This window comes from Camelus bactrianus, chromosome 21, assembly GCF_048773025.1.
Source record: "Camelus bactrianus isolate YW-2024 breed Bactrian camel chromosome 21, ASM4877302v1, whole genome shotgun sequence".
Lineage (NCBI taxonomy): Eukaryota > Metazoa > Chordata > Mammalia > Artiodactyla > Camelidae > Camelus > Camelus bactrianus.
The window spans coordinates 15,256,275-15,283,286 of NC_133559.1; the positions used below are offsets into that span (position 1 = coordinate 15,256,275).

The following is a 27,012-nucleotide window of genomic DNA, read 5'->3' on the forward strand; positions in this document are numbered from 1 at the left end:
CCGCAAGAGTGCAGCATATGACATTAGGGAACACCATTAGTCATTGGGGGGATGGTTGGAAACCACTGCTCAAGCCAAGTGAGCTCAGTAGCCTTATGAAGATAACATGCAAGCCAGGATGGAGTAGCTGCTAAAGGCTGGTATTTCAGAGAATCTGGGGACAGTACCAAGACCCAAGAGCTCTATGCTCACAATGGCAAACAGTAGAATCAAGCTGATTATTAGAAGGTCTTCCCTAACCCTGGGCGAAAGAGCCATCTTGATGGTGGTCATAAATCTTCCTCCTTAAAAGAGTTCAAATTCTTAACTTTTTAAATAACAGTAGCAATCAGATGTTGATTCTAGAATAGACGGGTATTTAATCCAATTCTTTCTTTTTAAATGATCCATTTGCGATGCATGTTATTATTAACATGTGGTAGCCAGCCTCCAAGATGACCTCCCGGTGATCCACACATCGTGGTGTGCACACCCTAGTGTAGCCCTTTCCTACACTGGATCAGGGTTGGTCAGTATGGCCAATAAAATAAGGCATAATTGATGTGACTCCTTGCACTAGGTCATAAAAGACAGTGCTGCTGCTGCCTCGGCCTCATGGATCCCTTTTTCTGGGAGAAGCTAGTTGTCATGCTATGAGGACACTCAAACAGATCCAGGGAGAGTTCCACTGGGAAAAGAATGGAGACACCAACTTTCCAGCCATGGGAGTGTGTCATCTTGGACATAGATTCTCCCAGCCCCACTCAAGCCTTCAGATGCCTGCAGACTCAGCTGACATCTTGACTGCAGTCTCATAAGAGTCCCACTCAGCTAATCCATTTCCAGAAACTGTGTAAGATAATAAATGTTTATTGCTATTTTAAGCCACTGAGTTTGGGGATAATTTGCCATGTCACAGTAGACAACAAATGTATAACTGATGTGCTAATTACAAATACTTTTTATCATTCATTCCAACCAGATACTCAAGAATCTTTATTTTTCAAAACTTTTAAAGAATTCAATAAAGACTTGTTTCTAATTCCCCATAAGCATCCCAAAAGAGTTTCAAGTTTTATTGTATTTATATGAGTCTGTTTCCTACTTTGACCAATTGGTAATATTTTATCTGGGATTAGAGTCTGTTCCCCATTGATGGCCCCTCAGAAACAAGTCATCTAAAATCTGGTCTATGATATGTTTGTATATATTTCATGATGATATCTAGGCTACTGGGGATCATGAATTAATAAGTTATTTGTGCTGATTTTAAAAGCCACAGAATCTCATCAAAAAGAATTGATTTTATTAAAAGAGTATACTTTGCTCCCAAGAATTTGGTAAAAAAATTTATGGTACCAAGAGAGAATGGAAAACGTAGGTGACTCTGAGAGTTTTGGCCACCTGTGAAAATAGATCAAAAGATTTCAGAATTATTCTTCCTGTTCAGCGAAAATCGGGAGACAGAAAACCTAAAACCCAAACAATTCTGTCTCACCACAGGAAAGGTGTAAACCAAAAGCACTTTCAAAAGAAAAGTGTTCTGCTTAGGCCAACACAGCATCCTGCAAGACTGCAGATCCCATTTCCTAGGGCTTCATGATTTAGTTGGATGTGTGCGATCTGAGAACATCCGACGCAGAAACATCTGGGAATCAACAAGAAAAACATATTCTTAGGTTGATATAAACTCTGTTTAGATTGTTGCCATCCTGAATTATATGTTCCCCTTTAATTAGTACCAATAATCAAAAGCTAGCAGTATTTACAAAAGTCTTAGCTATGATTTATTTTTTTTCAAGAAAGAATTATACCCACCAATTGCAGATTAGAAAATAAAATAAATCAGACTGTAATCAAGATTGTAGCCTAAAGGCCTATGAAATATAGGCCATCCAGAGGATATTTACCAAATATTCCAGGTTGGTTTTTTTCCCCAAAATACTTCTAGTGTCCCTTATTATTGGATGTGAATTTCTTTTTTTTTTTTTTTAACTTCTAAATCTTACTGAGGTATAGTCTGTTTACAATGTTACATCGACTTTTGTTGCACAGCATAATGTTTCAGTCAAACATATACATACATATATTCATTTTCATATTCTTTTCCATTATAGATACCTACAAGATATTGAATATAGTTCCCTGTGCTATACAGAAGAAATTTGTTATTTATCTGTTTTATACATAGTAGTTAGCATCTGCAAATCTTGAACTCTCAACAAAAATCCCCACATTTTTCACCTAGACTGTGAGGAAACTGTAGCCCAAAAAACTGCCATGTAACTTTATCCCCACTAGAATGGCTGTAAGTGAAAAACTGAAAATAACAAGTGCTGGCGAGGATGTGGACAAATTAGTATCCTCATATGTTACTGGTGGGAATGTAAAATGGCTCAGCCACTGTGGGAAACAACTTGGTGATTCCTCAAAAAATTAAATATAAAAACATAATGAGTCTAGTCCTACTCACTTAACCCAAAGCTTTGAAAATTTGTGTTCAAGCAAAAACTCATGCACAAATGTCTATAGCAGCACTATTCACAATTGCCAAAAGGTGGAAACAATGCAAATGTCCATTAATCAGTGAATGAATGGATATACAAAATGTGGTATGTCCATACAGTGGAATATTATTTGGCCATAAAAAGGAGTGAAGTACATGCTGCAGCATGGACAAGCCTTGAAAACAGTATGCTAAGAGACAGAAGTCAGTCATGAAAAACCACATGTCATATGATTCCATTTATATGAAGTGTCTACAACAAGCAAATCTATAGAGATAGAAGGTAGATTTGTGGTTGCTTTGGGCTGGGAGAGGATGGAAGGATGAGTGGATGACAGCTAAAGGATATCATCTTTGTGGTGATGAAAATGTTGTGAAATTGACTGGTGATGGTTGCACAAATTTGTGAAAAACCATTAAATGGCACTCTTTTAATGTGTAGTATGTGATATATCTCAATAAAGCTGTTTTTTAAAAGACTACCATGTAGCCTGAGGGATTTCACTGAGATATTGGAGTTGTCCTATATCCTATTTATGGTGGTCATTATAAGACTCTACACATGTGTTACAATCCATAGAACTTTGGAACTATACTCCAAAAAAGTAAACGTCAGTGCATATAACTTAAAGGAACAAACTGCTATGTACTTCGTTGAAATCATAAGCTGGGATCCATGGTCAACTTCAGGTGAGTCTGGTGTGGCTAATTAAAACTTCCTGAGAACACTCAGACCCAAAGAGCCAAGTCTGAACCAAGTTCCTTGGGTTGCATCCTGCAGCTGAAATCCAGACGAGTACAAAATCACTTCGGAGGGATTATCACCCACGTAGTCCTGTTTCCACTTCATGCTTAGAGCCGAGTTGTTCATTCAGTGGTTCAAGGTTTCCTTCCATGTCCTAGTGACCCTCGGGGCTTATTCTGAATTCTCCATTTCACACGTACCAGATACTGAACTTGGGCTGAAAATATAGAGGGGCAGGTGGGATGGGAAGAACGAAACAAGGTCACCATTAACATCCTGTGACCCTCTCATGGGTGCTAGAGAAGCCTCAAATCCTAATCATCAAAATACCTTCTGATCCTTTCAGTTCCAGGCACCAGCTCCAGTCCTCTGTGACTCTGACTGGAGAGTGATAAACTCTACAGTAGGGACCACATGCATGTACCTGAATATGCCAGGCTGTAAGGCACCCAGAGGTATGAAATTTCCTGAGAACAGGGACCACCTGTATTAACCTGGGATTAGATGCAGCAGCATATAATGGAAAGCCCCCAAATAACTGAGGCTTAAACACAAAGGAGTTATTCTCCCACATAAAAGGAGGTCTGTGAAGAAGGCAGTCTATGCCTGATATGAAAGCAACAGGAACTAAGATTCCTTCCAACATCCTGCACCATCATCCTCAGTGCATAGCTTCCACACTTATGGTCCAGGATGACCACTGCAGCTCTAGATACCAGATTCAAGTTCCAGCCAGCAGGAGGAGAAAGGGAAGAAGGGCAACATGGGCACACTTCCCAGCTGAATCAGCGATCTTTCAATAGCCCTTGCAGAGACCCATACAAAGGTTGCAGTTGGATTTCAACGACTAGAACGTGGTCATAAGGCTACACATAGGTGCAAGGGAAGGTAGGAAATGAAGCTTTTAACTGGGCACATTGCTGCCTGCAGTGATATGTTTCTGTTGATTGGGAAGAAGAGGGAATGAATACTGGGTCAACCACGCCAACCTTGTATCGTCCCGAGTGCCTTGCGCTGTCCCTTGGAAGAGCTCATTAACGGCTGTTGATTTAATCTGCTTGTCGGCAGCCAGGAGGTCTGATCTAGAAGGGCTTTGCCTTCTACTCGCATTGACAGGTTTTCTCTAGTCTGGTCAATAGTACAGGGGCTAAGCAAATAGACATGGGTCTTTTCCCAGTCTTTGTGAATTAGGCAATTGGTCAAAAATATTGATATCTTCCCTTGGAAACCACAGCTATATGTGAAAATGAAAGAAAGTGATTTCAATTTTCTAAACCACCAAGACTTCTCAGGTTACAGATGAAAACTCACTGTGTCATTCTCTGTCCTCAGACTCAAGCCCATGATTCTCCCACCCACAGATTCACACAGACTGATGGAAGGCAGTTTCAGCTGTTGGAGTGTGGGGTCAAGGGTAGGTCCCTGATACGCCTTAACTGTGCTACTGGTATGCCCATTCTCGCCTAAGGGAAAGTCCTACATACATATTCACTAAGCGGCAGAGAGATAGATTCATGGACAAGCTCCTCTTGTCCAATCTTGGTAAAAATTTATTGACTATAAGGCAAGAAAAATGAGATGCAAAATGAGTTAACTGACTTGCCCAATTCTAGAAGCAGAGCCAGGACTAAAATTTGGGTCTCAGCTCTCGGTGCATTGCTCAAATCAACACAACCCAAGCTATTATTGAAGAAAAAAAAAAAATCTACCATTGAGAACCAAATGTTTGAGATTCTAAATATCTTGAATTGTTGTCTACACTAACCTAGTTATCCAGATAAGAGTCTGATTCTTGATTTCATCTTCCCTAAACTGTGTCTTGGCTCAGTCTCCATGAAGTCATCGGTTTAATTTAATCATTGTTTATTGTAGGCTTACTCAGTGATCAGCAATGTGCTATGAGGGGGATACAAAAGGATATGGCCTTATAACATTATTGTATTGTTAAGACATGTGACTGTGAATTAATGAGGCTAATTTTTAAATAAACACACTGAAGACTATATACCCATGTGAGTGGTACCTCACCTTAGGAAGCATTTAGCCCAGTGATGACATTATTGCTCAAAATGTTTTTAGAATTCACATTGGGGAATTCTTTTCAATAGGTGAACCAAATTATATTAAATGCCCAGAACAGCCATTGGGTCTTTTCGCTTTGAGAGTGGAATTTATCTTTTGAGAAAAGCCAACGTGATTCAGAGTCAAGTCTGGTAAAGCAGGTGGATGATCAGTTTGGGTTTCTGGTGACATTCTCTCAGCCCAGGGTGGCCTTCCATGATAGAATAAGCTTTGTGAGTTTAGGCCAGGGGTTATCAAGCTTCAGCACGCATCAGAGTCATCTGGAGAGCTTGTTAGAACATAGATTGTTGGGCCCGGGTTTCTGATTCTTCAGTTATGGTGAGACCTAAGAGTCTGCATTTCTAATAGGCTCCCAAGTGATGCTGACTGCTGGTCCAGAAACACTGGGGAACCACCGCTTGCAGACAGTTATTTTTGATTTTCTATAACAGAGCTACCCTTAATCTCTGTCTGATATAAATCATCCTTGCTCTGAGAACTCCTTTACTGACTCTCATGCTATGTTCTGGGTACTCTGGGGCTTTGCACATCCCAGGGACAACCGGACATGTGCCCATGGTCCCCACCAAGAATTTACATCACTTTTACGCAGAGTCACAGAGGATGGAGCTAATGTCTGTGACTGAAAGGGCTCGCGAGCATTTCTGTGATTAGAACGTGATCCTTGCCCATCACCCAGGAAAGCGCAGGTTAGAACTAGAAGGGATAATTACCATCTAGTCCAATTCCCTCCAGCCCTACTCCTCTCATTTCAGAGCTGAGGAAATCAGGGCCTAGAGATGCTAAGTGAAGCGTTCAAGGTCACCCAGTAAGTTACAGAACACTTACGTAGGATCCATGAGAAAGTATCACAGTCCTGAGGATGACGAGATCGGGACCTCACCCCAGTCAGGACCAAATGCAACATGAGCTGCGTCTAATATGATGTATGCATCCGCCAAAGAACAAATAGTGCCAATCAGACTGCGTGTTTCTACTCTTTCCATCTTATAGTAACAGGTACTGGAAACATCGCTGTTTACCCCCTCTGTGGTAAAATATTCCTTATACATCAGTCTGCTCCATCTCCTACACCAAACCGGCGGGTGCAGATGACGGGCGAGGTGAAGGGAAGGTCAGCTAGAATGCACGTCCTCCCACTTCTTTAGTGTAAACACTCACTGTGTTTACATGTCAGCAGAGAAATGGTCAAGAAACCACAAACAGTTGATTTGGCTGACCCCCAATAGCGTCTTAAACATCGATGCAAAATCAACATCTGGTCTCAGCCTCTTTTCAATCTGGCACTAATTGATGGGAAGGCACTGGTGGTTTAGAAGTTACATGCAAGGAAGAGGCTGCCAGGGAGGTAAGGGGGGATGCGGGGTGGGGAGAAAGGCTGGAAGGTTCAGAGAACCTGGGGAAGCCTGATTTCTGTCTTATCTGCTTATTCTGGAATTGGCTGAGTTTCTGGTGATGGATTAGGGCTGCAAACCTCAGCCATATGGCCCCCAGTGCCCTGTTCCATTCACTCTGCCTCACAGTACCCTCCCCGAATCTGTGCCCCTGAAAAATACATAACCCCCCAAAGGAACTACTAATATCCCCTTTTTTGCTGCCATCAAGCTTTGCCCCTTTCCACCCTCAGAATCCTCCTGGAAACTTGCCTTCTCTAGAAAACTGTCTCTGATTAAACGGCCTGCCTGCCATCCCTGCCACAAACTTTTAGGCGTAATTCCTGGCAGCGAGTTGAGTGATTCTTGAACGTGAGCATTTTATGGTCTCCTGACTTTAGTGATTAAAGTAGGTCTTTTATTTCCTTAGTGAGCTTTTGCTCAAGTTGCCCTCATTGCTTTCTCCATTCTTTCAGCTCCTCTTACCCCATGAGCTGCCAATTGTTTAGGTACCAGGAAAAAGCAGGCAGCTCAATACTCCTGAAGTGCCCCTACATCTTAGGGCTAAGAGGGTCTAAGAATGCTGTTATTTTATAGGCTGGGAGAGCTTGAAAAGATCGGTCTGGAAAAGGTTTGGAGAGACACCTTAAAGAACCCACAAGGGCAGGCATGCGTGGTTGCTATGGTTACCAGGCTCTTTGGCGGTCTATCCACCTCCTCCTAAGAAGGCAATCCTTCTCTTCAAGAAGCACAAAGAGAAGACACTCAGGCACTCAAACCCGATTCACCCCGAAAGCTGGGAGAGCAGTGACAGTCCCAACAGTTTGCCTGTCACAATGACAACAGCAAAGTTAGGGGTCACCAGGGCTGTAAGGGGAACACACGCGGAAAGCTGCTTTATGAATATTTGTTAAGATTAGAATGAGATTAAACAGCGAAGTCAGAGCCGATGTTCCCTGCACCCTCTGAGTTTTGCTCTGTTTTGCTTGGTTTCTCTTTTCTCTCGAACCAGAACTTACATCACCTCTGTCTGTATGGCACTTGTGTGACTGGCAGCCCAGCAAATGGACACAAACAGAGCTGGGGCAGTGGGGGAAATCATTGGGCTGGGAACCATTCAGGACAGTCTCTTTCTACCTGAGCCTCAAACTCTGGTTTGCCAGGCTCCAGATGGTGATCATGATTGTTAAAAAGCAAGCGTTATCCCTGTTAATGAGGATAATAAAACTGAACAATTCATGAGCACTGACAACATATGGAGCCCCCTGCAAAACACAGATTTACCCAGCATTATTAGGAAATGAGGTTTTTCCACATCAGCGAATTTTCGGGAAAATTAGGGCTTACCTCTTTAGCGTCAATATTTTTTCTGAAGATATTAACCATGTGGGATGGAAAGATGTGTCAGAGATGTAATATACGGTCCTACCTTGCCAAACAGTTTCTCGGATACTGCATACACCATTTTATCTGAATGTCTTGTTATGAACATGTTCTGAAACACAGAAGGGAGGTCTCTCCGTCCATAGCATATTTGGGTCTTTATTGAGACAGCCCACTTCGCCTTAGAGTCAGCTGGCGCCCTTTGATAGCTCAGCTGGCAGAGCGGAGGACTGTAGAGGTGATTAGAGTCAGCTGTATGCAGGTCTGTGCACTCCACAGTAAGCTCCTTAGGCGGGAACCAGGGCTTTTTATCCTTGACCTTGTATCCCCTACAGCCCTGCCACGTGAAAGGTGGTCCCCAGAAGAGCAAATCAGCACCACCTGGGAAATTATTAGAAATGCAGGCTCTCTGGCCCCATCCCAGACCTGCTGGGTGAATTAGATTCTGAATCTTAACAAGAGCCTCAGGTGATTCGCATGCACATTAAAAGTTGAGAAGTATTACCCTCCAGCTGTGCTTGCCAGCTTGTCCCTGACCAGTTACAACATCCTCACCTGAGGCTGCCGATTAGAAACATAGGACAGGGGGCCCTGTTCACACCCAGGAATCAGAATCTCCGGGGAATAAAAGCCAGAAATCTATTTTTCTCTCACTCCAGGGGTAATTCTTATATACACCGATACTAAAAGAGCATCCAGCCCTATGCTTTGCTCATAGGAGGTACTCAGTAAGTTTGGGTGGGTGTGTGGGTGTGTGTGTGTGTGTGTGTGTGTGTGTGTGTGTGTGTGTGATCGTCATTTCTGGAGGGAAAGAAACCTGAAGTCTGGCCGCGTTCCACCTTCGGTGCTCCAAAATCATCAGGGATAGAGGGCTTAGCCTGAGAACTCCTGCCCAAGCTCCCCTAGGCAAAGTACTTCCTCAGCATCTCCATCACCTCTTGAGGTTCCAGGAATCCGAAGATTCCATGGGAGCCCTCCTTGAATTCAGCTCGGGGCTCCGCGCTACCGCCGTCCGGGCGCAGCAGCGCCCCCTCTGGCAGCTGGTCCTCCGGGCTTTGGTGGGGCTCGTTCGCGCGCGGAGCTCTGGGAGCTCTGGCTCCTCTGCGCAGCGCGGCGCCCAGACACGCGGCCGCTGGTGTGATGCTCCGTAAGGACCATCGTCTCCTCCGATCCCTTCCAGTCCCTCGCCCGCTTCTCCCTCTGCTTGGCCGCCGCGACCACGCCGCCTCGGTCTCCCTCTCCCTCCGCCGGGAAGCCTGGAGCTCCGCCGGGAATTCGCCGACCTGGGGCAGGAATAGGATGAACCCCGGAGCGGAACCCAGCAGTGGACCACCGCTCCCTACTGTAGACCACAGCCCAGAAACTCCGCTCCCCGCGCGAAACCCCTCCTCAAAGGGTAGAGACTGTGGCACGGTGCACCAGCAGTCTTCCATAAATCTTTATTAAATTCAGTGGAATTCTTTGTTTTCATGGTTATCCTGTCTCCCCCAGCACTAGCGAGCTGACAGGTGTTAGTCCCTTTTGTCTAAGCAGATACAAACCCATTTCTGATTTTCTGACATCGTGGTTAAGACCTCTGGCTTTATTAAGTGAAAGAAGGCAGACACAAAAGGCACAAATATTGTATGATTGCATTTACATGGAATGTCCCGAATAGACAAATCCATAGAGACGGGAAGTGAATTAGTGGTTGCCAGGGACTGAAGGGAGGGGGAAATGGGAATGACTGCTGCTAAGTATGGGGTTTGGGGGGGGGGTAATGGGAATAAAATGTGGAGTTTAATAGTAATGATGGTTGCACAATCTTGTGCATAAAAACCACTCATAAATGTACATTTTATAAGATGGAGATGTGAATTCTATCTCAATTTTTTTAAAGATTTTGGGCTTTAGAATCAGGCTATCTGAGCTTGAACCCGGCTGCTGCCACCTCCTAGCTGTTACCCTGGACAACATAATTTACCTCTTAGAGACCCAGGAGCATGTTCTGGAAAGAGGATGATAGGTTTGCTGTGAGATTTAAATAGGACAGTCCACAAAAGTGCCTGGAACGTCATAAGTGCTAATGACTGCTGCTGCCTTTGAATCCAAGAATTCTCAAACTTTAAGATGCATAAGAATCACCTGGGGCGCTGGATAAGATGAATAGCCCTTAAATTTTCAGATTTATCAGTCTGGAGTTCAGCTTCAGAATTAGCATTTTTAATAAAGTTACCATTCTGATACAGATGGTCTGGAAACGACACTAAGAGAAATAATGTTCTACACTTCCATAAAATGGAAAAAAATGATAATGTTTTTAAGAAGTGTTAGCTTCCCACTTAGGATGTAGAAAATTAGGGGGGAAAAATCACTCCTACCCTCCCCCTCCCCCGCCCCCCAAAAGTTGGACAATCTGCAAATTCACAACTCTTCTTGAACTCATCAGAGAGCTGGGACTGGAGGGTAACGAACTAACCCAAAATTTAAGGAAACTACAAGCACCTCCAAAGAGAGACAAATATGAGCACCTGATAACCTGGAGCAAATATAAGACCCGGCTTATAAAACTTAGCTCAAACTTTCAACAAATTGCTAAAGGCTGGGTTTAGACTGGCAAGAAGTGGAGAACCCCTGGAGACACAGACAATGGAGAATTATACACACTCTCACAGGCTCATCTCCAGAGACCTCACTGGGGACACCCAAGAAAGATGAAAGCAGAAAAAGAGTCTTCAGATAGTTTCCCCTGTGCTACAGGCTTGGGAGGAAGGGACTTCAGCCATGTGGGAAATACAAGAAGCTCCACCTGAATCCTTATCCCCTCTCTCTCCTACAGAGCAAAGCTTTAAAATGTTGGCCGAAGGACAACAAGCCCTGCCACTCTTAGGGCACTGGTGAAAAAGTCACTGTAGCTGGGGGAAAGGAAGGGGTGGGAGTGGGGCAGATTCCCTAGCCGTAGGAAGGAGCAGGAATAGGTGCTGGGCCCAGACTTGCAGCCAAAGTAAAGGACGACCACTGAGAAAGCACCACCCCCCAAGACCCAGAAACGCAATGGCTGCCTACAACTGAGACTTAATCAGACAGCAGAGAATGCTCCCTGCTGTTCCCTACCACTTAGTAACAAATGATAGTAGTCTACTGCTGAGAGAGGTACAAAAGCATGGAGAGAGACCCTCACTGAGGCACGGTGCGAAGGGAAGACCCAAAGCTGAGGGTAGAGCAGACACTGGGGAAATAAACCTTCCAGCAAACCAGCCCCCACCCATCCTAAATACAAGACATACCAGAAGTATTTGAAAACTGTTGTGTTGGAGGAAACCATAGCAACAACATCCCAAACTGACTCAACTTTTGAGTAGGCCAACTCAGTTCCCCACATTAAATGCTAAGAACAAGAAAAGGCAGGCCCATTTCTAGGTGCAACAACGATTTAACTCAGTCTCTACTATCCTACACAAGATGTCTGGCTTTCATCAAAAAATGACAAGGTATTTTACAAAGGCACAAGAAAAACAAAAATATTGTAACTAAGTACTCCTAAATCTTAGTGATGTAGAACAGTAAAAGTTTATTTCTTGCTCTTATTGGCCAGAACTCAGGCACATGGCCACACCCAACAGCAAGGAAAGCTGGGAAATATAGTTCAGCTCCATGGAGAAAAGAGGATATTGATAAACATTTAACAAAACCCAAAGGAATGGACCATAGCATAGGTAAGTTTTGCAAGGAGACTGAGGTATATATTAGGTAATAGAAGGTATACGGCAAAGGAAGATGCAAAAGAAGAGCTTGAGACTCTGTCCAGTGAAATTATAGACCCTTGGGTCTAAGTCATTAGGCATAATGTCCACTCAATAGGCAGGATGATCATTATGGATTATGAATTTAAGAATTTAAATCTGATTATGTCACTCCTCTGCTTAAAAACCTTCAATGTCCACCCTAAGAGTAAATAATATGGATTAACAGTCTTCCAAAATGTATCCCCTGCCTATCTGTCCAACCTTACCTTCCCACTCACTCTTTTTGCTTAGCTGTAATGCTCCAACGATCTTTTATTATTTGCCCAAATTGTGAGGATCTCTCCTCGCATCTTGCCATTAACCATGTTATTTCTTCCATATGTTCAGAACCCTCTTTTACAAAACAATTCTCATTCTTTTTCTGAGACTTACTGATTCTTCAGTTCCCAGCCTAAAAATGACAGCTTCATGATAGCCAAAGGTCAGTCTAAAATTGACACCAAACCACAGATCCAGGAAACGCAGAGAACACCAAGCAGGATAAATACCAAAACATACAGCACCATACATCTAGGCATTATCATTCAAACTGCTGAAAGCCAAAAATGGGAGTTATTCTTGAAGGCAGCTAAAGAGAAAAGACACATTGCATTTAGAGGGAAAAAAGAGATCAGTTAAAGCAGACCTCTTGTCAGAAACTATTCAAGCCCGAAGACAATGGAGTAGCAGTGTCAAAGTGTTGAAAGAAAAAAATTGTCAGTCCAGAATTCCATACCCAGGAAAAGCATTTTTCAAAACTGAAGGAGAAATAAGAATCTTATAAGACAAATAAAAACTGAAAGAACTTACTTCCAGTAGACCTGGAACTACAAGAAATGTGAAAGGAAGTTCTTTAGGCAAATAAAAATGATATCAGACAGAGTCTTGGATCACTACACAAAGAAATAAAGGGCACAAAAATGGAATAATGAAGGTAAATACATTATTTCTTCAAATATTTTTCTGTTTTGCTTTCTATTCTCCTTCTGGGATTCCAATTACGTACATATTAGACTGTATTGTCCCACAGTTCTCGGGTGGTCTATTCTGGTTGGGTTTTTTTAATTCACTCTTTTTTTCTTTCTGGTTTCAGTTTGTGTAGTTTCTACTGACCTATCTTTAAATTCACTTATTCTTTCCTTGGCTGTTTAAAGTCTATTGATGAGCCCACTGAAGGCAAATGCACTAAGTAACTACCTAGTTACAAGTAAACTGATTTTTAGATAACTAGTGAATTCCTTGTTTTCAAATATTATTATGTTAAAATGTTATATTTTATAACAACCAATGGGAATTTCAGAAGTAGGAACCATAAGAATAAATAAGTAAAATTTGTGTATTCTTCAGATCATACAACACTGAGGGCCACATGTGTTACTTTACCAGTCTACATCTAGGGAGCCCCTGACAAAAGTCCTGGGATTCGTGCTCTTGATCACGCATGGGATAGTACATGCATTTGTCCTTGCATTTGTAACATGAAGACCAGTGTTCCAGCTTCTAAGATGCTACCAATCGGCCATGTAGCCTCAGAAAAGTTTTTTTTTACCTCTTGGTGTCCATGTTTTTATCCGTAAAGGGAGGGATGATAGTATCAATCTTCAAGGGTAGAGGATTACACTGTGAGGATTAAGGCAATGTCTACATGGACTGCTGCAATCTCACCAATGCTTTTCCCTTCCCTGTATCTACACCCTTTGCCAGATGACTTTACAATTCCTCCATCAAAGGGACTAGCATACATTTCCCCACACCTGGACACTGAGTTCAGCCACGTGACTTCCTTTGGCCAGTACAGGAGGCCTCGCATGTTTCTGCTTGCTCTCATGCCTCGACCATCACCTCTTCCATCACCATGGGAACACTCCTGGGTTAGCTTGAAGGAAAATGAGAGATATGCATGGATCAGAGCTGAATTGTTCAAGTCATCTCAGCTGAGGCCATCCTAGATCAGCTGACAGCTAGCTGACCTCCAGCTCTGTGAGCAAGCCAAGATTAGGAGAGCCACCTAGCTAACCGCCAGACATGTAAGCGGTAGACACATTGTTGTACGTCACTGGGATTTCATGGCTGTTTGTTACACAGCATCATTGTGGCAACAGATAACCAACAGAGTGTGAAATTAGGCTCCCACAGTCTGTAAAGTACTGTACAAATGAAAATTATAAAAGCTTAGAGGGCTATATATATATATATCTCCCCAAGGACTCCCTTGGTCTATGAGGTGTGAGATGTCTGTGAAAAACTCTCATTAGAGTCCCAATTCAGAGAATCATGGGATCAAAGCTGGAGTTGGAGAGAACTTTGGAAACAGTCTAACCTACACTCTACCTGTGTATGAAGCTTCTTCTTTTCTCAGCGACATTGATTCTCTTTTGTTCTTATCAACAGATTTGTTCCTTCTAGCACCTGTATGCTCTAACAGGGTTAAAAACTTCATCCCTAAAGCCGGCCCTCTCTCTAGCAATCCCTGCATGGACGAGCCAGGAGGCTGAGTACAGTTCCATCCTTCTCAATCCACCATTTCTCTGCCTTGGCATCTGTCGCTTATGCTCTGATCATGCTTCAACCATGCGGCCACTTTATAAACTAGAAGCAGCTAACGCATATCACTTAGCACATTTTCCTGCACGTTGCATTAATCTTAAAGACCCAGCTCAATGCACCCAAGGACACCCTCTCTGAATATACAAGGGCTAGTCTACAAAAGCTCATAATATAAGCATCCTCCTGGGTTTCCAAAGGAACAGAAAGCCACAAGAATAAACTGGAAGAGAAACCAAGCAAGCTGCTTTTTTATTTTCTAAAGGAAGGAATTATTCAGCCTGATTCAGGCCTCTTTCAGGCCCCTCACACATTACTATCACTGAACAAATACTGATTATTCTTCTTAACAATCAGGTAACCTGACTGAGATGGACCTTTTCTTCCCTAAAAGAAATAAGGAATATCCCAGGTCCCATTTCTGCATCTTAAATGATATCTCTACCTTACCAGCTGTAGGATCTGGTTTTTTTTTTTCTTTTTTTTCTTTTTTTCTAACTGAGATGAAGAGAGGAGGTTGAGTGCCTGTCTAGAAAAATGACAAATCAGACATGACATACATATAGACCCATTACTTCTGTCATATTTCTCCTCTTAACTTTTCTCAGCAATTAAGGTTTCCATGAGCCTCCCACTCCTTTTCAAATCTGGCTTGTGAGGCAGTTGTAATTAAATCCCCTGATTTCCCAATGCTTCTTTGTAAAATAACTTTATCTTAGAAAAGTTCTCTTTTAAATTTCCCCAAACACCCTTTCCTGACTCGGGCTGTGATGGTCAACAAAATCTCTTCCTCCTTCTCTTGGGTGTCTAAGTTCAGATCAAGCACTGCCTCCTCCAGGAAGTCTTCCCTGACCACCTAACCCAGACTCATTTTAATGCCCTTTTTCTGGGCTCCTATAGTCCCCTATATATACTGCTATCACAATATTTACCACACTGTCTAATAGTCATCAATGTCCTTATTGTCTCCCACACTTAGTCCATGCAAAGAGGACAGGGTCATGCCTCAGTTGATTGCATTCATGGAGCTGGTTTTGGTAGAATTCTAGAGAAGGAACACTGAGTAGTGGCTTATCAACCTTTCCAGCAACTATTTTGTTCCCCTTGAGAGGACTCTCTGTGCGTTAAACCCCAAAACAGCAGCGCCTTTGTTCCTCCTTATTAGCATCACAAAGAGAATAAGATGCCATTATTTACCTAGAAATGAGCTTCATGGAATCTTCTGAAGTCATCACATTATCAAATCACCTTTGGGTACCTGGTATGTATCCAAATCTGTACTGAGCACTCTGGTAGGGGTTTGGGGGAAGGTAATAAGGAAATATAAAACTAGGTCTCAAACAACAAGAAATAAGTATCTACTTGATGACGTAAATATATGTATCTAAATCACTGACCAACTTTACATCAGAGCACATAAATGCCCAATTAAGTAACATAGGCTGGGGAGAAATTCAGATAGAGAGAAATTACTTGAAAAGGAGGAAAAGTTGGAAAGGTTTTCAAGGCAGCTTTACAAAAGAAGGTGAATTGGGTCTTGAAGAAGAGAGTAGGTAGGATCTGAGCAGAGGGGGAAAGAGTGGGTGTAGCGCCTGCAAGGAGCGGCATAAACACAGGCACAGAGGTGGGATCTGCGCTGTCTATTTAGATGCAGAGAATAATGAATAGACTTGCCCTGCGAGGAGGAAGGCCCTATGATGAGGAACAATGAGAATTAGGTTCCAAAGCCAGACCAAATTATTTTTATTTTTTCCCCCAATAAAAAGGACTGTCCAAGGCACCTACTTTTAAGAGGCCCCATCAAATCCACATCCTGAACAGGAGATGCGCACTTAGCAGGGAATGCATAGTCTTACCAGAACCCAGCCACCACCAATTACTCCTCAAGAGCACCAGGTTAACTCTCCATTAACCAAAGGCTATTTCTCTAGTCTGTGCTTTACCTAATTCACCCAACCAGTATAAACTGTATACCCACTATGTCCTGCTCTCCGTACTAAACTCCCTAAGTCACTAAAAAATGAAGGAGGTAGAGTTCCTAATTTCAAAAAATGTATTTTCACCTCTTTTTTCCTCCTCCATATTTTTCTCTCTCTTCCACCATTTCTTAGGAATGGTGTTCTTTTGGGGATTCCATCAAACTCCAGACCTGCTGTAGCCCTTCCTTGTTAAACATTTTAATCACACTGGTAGATTTAAAAAAGAGAAAAGAAGAAAACAAATCAGGAAACGATTTGGCTTCAGAGGTGAAATGGTTACTTTTTGAGAACCTTCTTTATGTTAGTTAGATCTACAGCTGTTCTCTCCTGAGTGGTTAAAAATTGCTTCTATCTGCCAAAAAAACTTCTTTTGCATCTTCCTCAGATGAGAAATAAGACGTCTCTCTTCCTGTCTAAATGAAGAGTTGAAATCGTGGCCACACCAAGATAGCACGGTCCAACTCACCTTTCTAAGCCTGACTTCCACCAGCCCCTGAGCCAGCTCCAGGACAGCGCAGCACACCTGGAAAACCAGCCCTCTCACCGTGCCAAGCCATGTGTCTCCCATCACATAAGGAATTCCTGAAATCCCACCCTCTGTGTGGTCCTTTAGGATTTCAGAGAAGAATAACCAAGTGCTTCCTGTCATCAGATACTGTCTACTTATGCAAGGCGTTGGCCACTTTTCCTGAGTGGTCATCACCCCAACCCCAACACAGATCCTGCATTCCCCTTCGCTCCTCACCCCTAAACATATGTGCCTTTGAACTGGACTTACTATAAATAGCCTACCTTTGGTCTCAGATGTGGCATCAAGAAACCTTTCTGTGGGTCCAGAAAGGTTTGTTGGGATGTAGGGAGCTAGCCCTGTGTGGGGTTGTTCTCGTAAGTGGATTGGGACGAGACTTCACCAAATGGGCGTTCATTCACACATGATTTTCTTGCATGATAACAACTGGAAAAACCAACGTTTCTATAGCATTTATAAAATGCTTTCTTATCCATGACCTCAGTTTTTCTCTTCAGGCTAACCCTGTGAGGTTGGATTTACATTATCCTCTCTTAATAAGGAAATGAAAGTTAAAAGAGGCTAAGTAATTTGCCTTCTGTCAAGAAATAAACGGTGCTAGGAAAAGTATTTGAGAATGACACTCTCTAGATTCTTCACCTGTCACCACGAAAATAAGTCTCAGGTAGATTAAAGAATTAAACATAGGGGGAGAAAAGCTGCTAACAAAAGGAGAAAATGCATTTGAAGATTTGCCTGATCTCTGAATGAAGAAATACTTTTCACCACTGGAAGAGATGGCGAAAGAAAAAACGTGATCCGTCAGTCTACATAAAAATGTAAAACATTACATGTCACAAAGCCAAATAAAACGCAAACAATAAACAGAGGGGAGGGGAAATTGCCTGAGAAACGGCCAGACTGTTGTGGCACAACTTTGTTCAGTCACGGCTCGGGCCACCTCTAGAGCACTGGGAGGCTGGTGTGGATGCTGAGGCCAGTCCCAGCGGAGGTCACAGCTGGGAGCCAGGTCTCTTATGAAGGGATGTCTGCACATATCAGTATCCACACAGAAAAAAGACTGCAAATGCACCAAAATGTTAACAGTGTTATGGAATTATGTATTATTTTTATTTTCTTCTTTATCCTTTCCATATTTTCCATGTTTTTGCAAAAAGCACAATAATCAGGGGGAAAAAGTGTTATACTTAGAAAAACAGGGGTTTTTATTTTCAAATGAGAATTATAGAGGGATTTCTTTTTTCCCTAATCTCTCTTGCTCTTATCCACACACTCTTTTGAAAGTGAGAGTTCTAATATATTCATAGTTTGCTTAGAGACATATTGTTTTCAGAACAAGACAAAGCTTTAAATCACACATATACACACAGAGCACCGTCTTCGGTTCACTTTCTGAAGTCTTTGCTTCCTTCAAGGTTTGTGAGGAAGTTTCCAATTTTTCTCTCAACACAACTGCATTGGAAGGAAGAAAAAGAACTTGGGCGGGAGGTCAGGGAGTTCACATTTATAGTCGGCTACACGCAGGGCTGGGCCAGGGGTCTCCAGCATCACACATCTGTGATATCATCACCACTCTGCAAAATAACAAGGTTCAGAGTCAAGTGTGGTGCTGCCCGTCTAGTAAGAGCTGAAGACGGGATTCACTCCAGGTCTGTTTGACCCCAAATCTTGGCTCATTCATCTACACCTCATTCCCTTCAATCAAGATATATCCATATCCTGCAACTCGGCAAATCCGGGGGAACTGATCACTGGAAATGCCTTGGCATGCGAGATGGAGCCCTGCCAAGAGCGGCCTGAGAGTCAAGGGACTGTCTTCTAACCTTGGCTGTGGACGAGGTACCAGATGACTTTGGACAAGTTTGTTTTCTTGCCCGTAGAAGGAATGGCTGGGAAGAGTGGTTTCTAAAGGGCTTTCCTGCTCTTCGCCTCTGGCTCCCTCGGCGTCCATTTGTCTGTGTGTAAATGTGGCTCTCAGCAAGCCAGAGCTGCTCATCGTGCTTCAAGGGGAAACAGAGGTCTTTAAACAGTTCCTTGTGAGTGTCTCACCCAGAACTACTGGTAAAGTCTTGCTGGTAACAATCTAAATGCCAATGGTAGAGACTTAAATAGGCTATGACACTGCCGTACAGTGGAATGCAACGCAGACATGAAAAATAATTGGGGGGCAGTTATCCAGCACTTTCTACACTGAATTTTCAGGATGCCACATTCTTAGGTTTTTCCTCCTTCCTCCCTGGCTGTCCCATCTCAGTCTCCATTGCTGGGTGTCCCTTCTCTTAATGCCAACCTCTGGATGTTAGAGGGACCACAAACCAATCCCAGCCTTCTCGCTACATTCTCTCTCTGCGTTCAGTTCCTGATGCACATTTGGGTCCAGGGTCTAAAATACCTGATGACACCCAAATTTTTATCCTCTCCAGCCCTAACCTAAAGCCGTGCCCTCCAGAATCGTACATCGTATTGGGACATGAAACAGCCACCCTGAGTATAACACACCTAAGCCAGGAAACAGCGATCCCCACCAAACTGGCCCCACCCTCCCCACAGACCCCCACATTTTAAGAAATGGGGAACATTCATCCACTCGCGCAGGTCACTTTGCTTGCTTCCTCTCACACGCCACATTCTGTAGGCTCTACTCACAAAATGTAAATCTACTGTTACCACCCTAGACCCAGCCATTGTCACCTGCTTCCTGATTATAGCGACAGCCACCTGGTCTCCATCAATTCCACTCCCACCCCTTGACTGCCTGTCCACCAGCACAACAGGCAGAAGGATCTTTTAAAAACATATCCCCTATTATCCCCTGGCCAAACCACCCGATGGATTCATGTATCACTTAGGACCTCATGGGCTGTGTCCCCTGCCTAACTCTGTGACCTCCTCTCCCATCACACCCCCATCTCATTCTGCCCTATCCACAGCAGCCTCCTTCTGTTCCTCGAACATGCTAGGTACATGCTTATCTCGGGTCTTGGTCCGTGTTACTCCCTCTACCTGGCAAGCTCATACCCCCACCCTCGGCATGGGTTATGAATCTCTTATGTTGTCTCCCCAGGCTGACCTTCCCCGGCCAGCTTATCCAACAGAGTCCCCATCATTTCTATCTTTATGCTGTTTTCCTTTTCCTTCACAGCACTTGTCCCTACCTGACATTATATTACATAATTATCGTTAGCTTGTGCATCTTCTGGTATTGTCACTAGAATGTGAACGAGGGCCGAGATCTCGTCTTGTTTTCCACTGCTGTGTTCTCAGTGCCTGGAACAGTCAGTGCCTTGGTGGGCACTCAGATATATGCCTAAATGATTAATGAGTGTAAGTGCTAGTACAGGACAATCTCTGACACGTATGTCGCGTAAAAAACAAAGTGAAGATGACACTTAGACTACTCCGGGAAGGACGCACAGACTGTAACAGGGGGTTGCCTCTGTGAATGGAGTCCAGAGGAGGTGAGTAGGCGGGAAATGCAATTTTCATTGATAATTATCTGAACTGTTTGAGCTCTTTCCTTATGGGCACGAAATACCTTTTCAATTAAAAAAGAAAATCCCCTCTGGCTGGTCACATGTTCTAACTGGACACATTTTGCCTTATTGATCAGACTCTCCAACCTGCCCTATTGCCCCACCAGGGTCCTCAGATGTCTCCAGTCCACAGTCATTGCTCCAGACGGAGACCACCACATCCTCCAAGTTTTGGGTTAGGTTTGTTTTGCAGGGAGGAGGTTCCTAACCACCAAGACCAAAGACCAGAGTTTGATATCACATAAATATGTTATTCTGACAGGCTCCCCTCCCCTCCCAGGGAAGCTGAGAGCTTTGCCGTATCCGCGTTACATCTCCCCTGCTTTCCCGGTGACTCTCTGCTGTTCCAAACCCCCAGGCTGCCAATTCCAGGTTGCACCCATCTCAGAATCATGCATCTTTAGCTTAGACAGCGCCATCTGTAAAGGGCAACTGGGACGTGCCTTCCAGTAGGAGGTGAAGGGGCTGTTTCCTGCCCCAGTGCTTGTCCCTGACCTGGTCCACAGAACCCCAGCCCCAGAGACATAGCTCCAGTGTTTCTCACACAACCAAACGGAAGCCTAGAGTGAGGGACTTGCCCAAGGTCGCATAGTGAGTTTCTGACAGCACCAGGACTAATGGGTCTCCAAGTTCCTGGTTCTAGGCTGTTTCCAGCTGGATCGCCATGGGAGTCCACCCAGTTAGCCTGCCCCTTGGCCCCACGCTTGGCTTCCAGGAGAACTGGAGAGGTGGGAAGAGAACAGGTTTGTAGCCAGAGTTCCTTCTGGAGGCTCTGAAGGGGCACTGGCCTCTCATGGATTTTACCAGGGCTTGGGACCAGCTCCTGAGCACACTTGGGACCTACAGGGACACACTAGGAATTTCCTCAGATCTCAGCCTCCTTCACAGACCTCAGCACACACATCATTTCCCTCTCATGCACCAGAATCGGGTGCACTTTAAGTTGACTGCAAAAGTAGCTTAACTCTAAAAAAGAAAAAGAAAACAAAGTATTGCAAAAGCAGAGGACATGAAACAAAGCAACTGTTCTCTATGGTGATGCCCCATCACAGAGAGGAATGTCTGAGAAAACATCAGGGACATGGGATTCCATTTGTCATGGATTTATCCATCAGAGATTACACACACACTCTCTCTCTCATGGTCAAAATGAATGATAAGCTTTAACGGTTACAGGCCTTCTAGGGAGAGAATCAAGGGGCAGCTTCAGACGTAGCCATCATGTAATGCTCCCAAGAAAGTTCACTGTCAAGAGTTTCCCATTTAGCGTAGGGGGCAGTGATCTCATGCAATCCAGTGCTGTGTGCAGAGAGATTGCCTGCGTTGTGTGCGCTTTGTGTGGCTGTGTTGAAGGTCTATAGCCACCAAGCCGGGCCCCAGCCTCATCAAACACACACCTGGACTGTTTGGTCCAGGAACCTTGCCTGCTGGTCTCGCTGTGCTCAAAACAGCAGGTATCTGAGCATCTCGCTCTGCAGGATGGCCTTAGCCGAGCAGGTCTCCTGGAATGCTTCTGCGATGGGCTGTCACCTCTGACAGGACTCAAAAAGCTACTAGTAGCAAGCCAAATTCTAAGTCACCAGAAAATTAGTAACTATGACTGCAATTTCTTTGGGGGAACTTACATTATTGCATTTTTCTGTGTCGCTAATATACATTTTATTAATAACTCAGAACCATTATAAAATCAAGCAGAATTAATGGCTGCTATCTTTTCTGAAGACTTTCCTATGTGCCAAGTGCCCTATTAATTATGTGGCCTGAATATTTCAAAACCACTGTGGGAATAAAATATGACTATCCCCATTTTACAGATAACAAAACGGAAGAGGAGTTCAGGAAGCTGCCAGTCACGCAGCTGATAAGTCAGGTCCACCTGACTCTAAATTTCGTGTTTTAAGCAGCACGTTATATGACCTCCCATCGCTGAGTATTTAGCGTGTGAATAAGATGCTATTGGCATCATGGAGGAAGGAATTCTTTGATGGCCTCTAACTCTGATCTTTCTACCCATTAACCAAAAGGGTATCCTTGAACCCCAGCTTTAGCTTCGTACCACTGCTGCCAGGTATACAAGGACAATCTTCCTTCAACAGGATGTTGTGAAACTTTTATACATAGCACCAGAAAAAAGATCAGGGCCAGATAATTCATTCACTTCAAAAACCTACGTAACATAGTAATATACACTATCAACAGGCAGTATAAGGCCATTAACTTAATTTCCTTCAACAAGAGAGTGATCAGGGCCTAGTATGAGCTAGGCATTATAGGAATATACAAATATTTATATAATGAGCAGGTCCCTGGGCCCCAGCGAGCTCACAGTATAGTGGGGAAAACATACGATTATGGTACATTGTGGTGGAATTGTCATAAAAGTGCAAAGTCCAAGAAAGCCAAGGGTAAGTCTGTCTGGAGGAATCCAAAAAGGCCTAGCATTTAAAACTGAAGGAGGAATCTGAACTGGGTCCTGAAGGGTGAAAAGGGACTCATAAAGCCAACAGAGGACAAAAAAAAAGAATCCAAAGCATAAATAACGCAGAGAGACTTGGAATGCTTGTGCCAGCAAGCACCTAAGTGGCTGGGTGGTAAGAAACCTTTGTGGGGGAGAGGGCATAGCTCAGTGAGAGCACGTGCTTAGCATGCACGAGGTCCTGGGTTCAATCCCCAGCACCTCCATTAAAAAAATAAATAAATAAACCTAATTACCTCCTCCCCACCCCACCCCACCCCCACCAAAAAAAAAAAAAAGACAGGCTTGGAACAGAAGTTTGGGTCAGATCAGAAAAGACCTGGAATAGCACGCGTTAAGAAGATGGAACGTCATCTGTCCACAGGGCAATGGTGAGCCATTAAAAAGTTTCTGAGCGGAGGAATGGAGCAATTAGAGAGGTTTGCTGACAAAGGAAGATCACTCTGGAGGCTATGTGACCAACAGATTAATAGGTATCTGGGTCTGGGCAGATTTGATGGCCCTGAATATTTAATTAAATGAATTCCCTAAACACGAAAAGCATGATACATTTTAATGTGTTTCTGTCTCTCTCTCTATGGCAACTAATCTTAATTATCTCAGAGCTCCGAGCTCAGGAAGATATCTCACCTGTTTATCTTCACAGGAAACAAGTCCAGGCTTTACTCTGAGTATTAAATGTGCATTTTTATAGGTTTAGGACTTAATTAAATAGCATTGAAATCCATATGCAGGTTATTGAAAATGAAAGTACCTGGAATTATGGGGGGAAAATATTTAAAAGTTGTCACATTGAAGCATTGTTATTAAAAGAACAGAAAACTCCTGTCGAAAACCAGCTCATTGTACCCAGTGTCTTAATGTGTTCAGGCTGCTAAGGGAGAAAAATGCCACAGACTGCGTGTCTGATAACAACAGAAATTTATTGCTCATGCTTCTGAAGGCTGGAAGTCGAAATTCAAGGTGCCAGCATGGCTGAGTGAGGGCCCTCTTCCAGGTTTCAAACTTCTTACATCCTTACATGCGAGAATGGGCCTCTTTTATAAGGTATTAACTTCATTCATGAAGGCTCCACCTATGTGACGTAATCACCTTGCAAAGGCCCCACCTCCTGATACCATCCCATTGGCCTTTAGGGTTTAACCATAGTACCCAGGTTGCATTTACTACAGGTAAATTCATGTCCTTTAGGTTGTTGGAGCATTTTTCCCCATGACATAGAAAGTCTGTGGAGGAAATATGACTCAGCCTGCACCTGCTGGTCCCTCCACACCTGCCACCCCCCACCGCCTCCTCACCCTTCCCGCGCCACGTGGAGGGCATACACCCAGCAGCCAACCCCAGTGTTAGAACCCAGTTCTGCCATGTGGTTTAGCTGGCTTCGAGAGTTTAAAGAAGTCAAACCCAAAGCAAAACAGATTGGAGTAACCACCCCAGAACAGGAGGACAAGTGGAAAAAGAAGCAATCTTTGAAAAGTCAAACAAAAGGGATGGACCCTGCATCGTATACGCTAGTAGACGCGATCTGCTGGTCATCCTCAGAGAGCACCCGGTTATCTGCCCAGCTCTGGCCCAGGCGCCAGGGATGCAAAGAGAAACTGGAAACAGCTCTTCCCCTCAAGGAGCATCTATCTCTTTTGACGCTTACTGCAATTCTGTAACTGCTTCATCTGTTCAGAGGAGGAAGCTGAGGCTCAGAGATGCTAATTCACTTCAAGGCCAAGGGTCCCAGGTTGGGGGTGAGGGGCAGGGAGGGGTTGAGAATGAGGCAATAAGAACAAGGTGAGAGCTGCTCACTGAATCACCGACTCTGAGCACAAGCTCAGGAGAGCACTGCAGAAGAAGTCCCCAAGCCAGGGGCTAAATCTACAAACGGGGACCCCAGAGGGGGAGGCAGAGCACTGTGTAGACAGGAAGCCATGCAGAACATTATGTTCCCCAAAGACCATCTGAGCACTAAAAGCACAATAAACACATTTTAAAGGACTGACTTCACAACTACAGTAAAGACACTGAAAAGTCAGTGTGTATCGTGGTAAATTCTGCAGCCTCTGGGGACACAAAGACCTGGGTTCAAATCCCAGCTCTGCTACTTAATATCTGCAAGCAGGTTGCTTAAACTTGCCATGTGTTAACAATGCATATCTCAAGGGCTTGTTTCGAGAATTATATGAGATAATGAAGCCAATGGGCTTAACATGGTGCCTAGCACTCCGTGAGAATCAATAAAAGTGAGCTAGGACACTTCTAACTCAACAAGCCCAAAAATGGAAGCATGGTTTGTTCTCACAGACCTGTTCCTTCTGCACCTGGATTCTCCACCTGCATGATTTCCACCTAATCAGGAGCCAGTCTCGGTTCCATTTTTCATTCCACCACTCTTCCCCATTTCTCTGCCATCTTCACCATCACCGCTAACATTTTTGGTGTATTTCCGTGTTCAGTGAATATGTTCATATTTCTATGATGCTAAGCTAAGCACTTTAAAAGATTTGTAATTGTACAGAGAACCACTTATGAGGAAGGCACTATCATTGCTCCCCTCTTGCATTTGAGAAAATTGTGACTTAGGTTAAGTAACTTGTCCAAGGTCATACAGCTAGGTACATTAGACAGTTTAATTACAAAATCCATATTCTTACACATCACACTCTATTACCTCCTAACCAACCAGTTACTAGACAAGCCCTATGAGATTCTCCTTTTTTGGTTCCTCTTGGTTCCACTTCTTGTCACTGCCCTACCACCACGATCCGTCCTGCTAAGCACAGGGAGTGCTGTGGGTTTTAGGAATGGTGGTGGGGGCCACCATCACCTGAATGCCAGGCTGATGGGGAAATTGGCCAACACTGAATCTCTGAGCCTGAGAAAGGGTGTTGCTGAGCTGGAAGCCACCCCAGTCAGTGGGGAGGGTGGACAGGAGGCACGGAGGCCAGGGAGGATGAGAGTGCATCGGTCTAGGTGTGAGGTACCGGGGGCCTGAAGTGAGGGGGTGGGAGTGGGAATGAAAAGAAAGCCTGGATGCGACAGACATTACCTCACCAGGCACAAATACTCCCGGGGCTGGAACGTGGTTTAATAACTCTGTTACTAGGGCAACAGCAAAAGAATCTATCTCAGAAGGAATGCAACGTGGACTGTTTCTACACGGAAGTGTGGCAGCTGTAAACTGGGAGAACATAGGTGACGGTGGGTGGCCAAAAAACACAGCAGGACACGTGGACCAGGATTTTCTCATCAACATTTTCCTGACTTTCCCTCTAGGATTTGGGGAGTGGAGACACATTTGAAGCAAGCTCTCCAGGAAGGAAGAGAACAAGATCTATGAAGCAGAGGGTATTTAAGACCCATGACAGACTAGGACTATTTAAACCCCAAGCCTCTGATACTTAGATTAATTTAGGTTTATCTAAGGACACCCAGAAGGGAGAGGGGATCCCTTGCTCACATCTGCTCTCACGGGGGCTCTCGTGGAGAAGCGCTCAGATGGAGAGCATGACTGGCTGGCAAAGGAAGCAAAAGAATTTAATACCAAGTTAACCCATTGCTCAGGTGGCTATTTCCCTCCGACATGGTGTTACCAAGACTACAGCCAGGGCTTAAAGTTGCCTTCTTCAGTCTGCTAGGAAGCGAAGCACTAGGAAGATCTGCCCATGGGAGTGGCCCTGAGAGCCATCATGGGACCTTACACGGCCCACGGTACAGGAGGCTTTCTTCCTATGAGCCCCCTGGCTCTCCCCCCATTTTTCCTTTTGCCCCTTTCAGGAACAGCACGAGGAGATATCCCTATCACTCCGCTTAGCTCTGACAGCCAGAGCCTCCAAAAAATTAACAGCCTTTTAAAAACACTGGGAGGCGTGGGTTAAGTATAGCTCAGTGGTAGAGCGCATGCCTAGCATGCCTGAGGTCTTGGGTTCAATCCCCAATATCTCTGTTTAAAAAAAAAAAAAAATTAAATTAAATTAAAAATTAAAACACTAGGAAAACTTGGGGAATTAGAGACATTGTCACCAGCCTCACACAGCATTGGTACTATCCTTTTCCATGGTGACCCCCCTGCGTAGCACCAAGTCGAGAAACCTGTAGTCTGCCTGTAGTTCTTGTGCTCAGTGTTTTTAC

At 44.1% G+C, this 27,012-nt stretch overlaps 1 long non-coding RNA gene across 1 annotated transcript in view; it reads right to left on the bottom strand.

Moving 5' to 3' along the window:
* Window positions 1-522: 522 nt before the first annotated feature.
* Window positions 523-27,012, bottom strand: part of LOC141574376 (uncharacterized) — a 31,905-nt gene continuing 5,415 nt past the window's right edge. Inside the window, exons 2-3 of the long non-coding RNA XR_012501370.1 lie at window positions 3,136-3,447; window positions 523-1,627 (exon numbers count right to left, since the gene is read on the bottom strand). This is a non-coding gene — a long non-coding RNA (uncharacterized LOC141574376). The remainder of the gene's footprint in view (window positions 1,628-3,135; window positions 3,448-27,012) is intronic.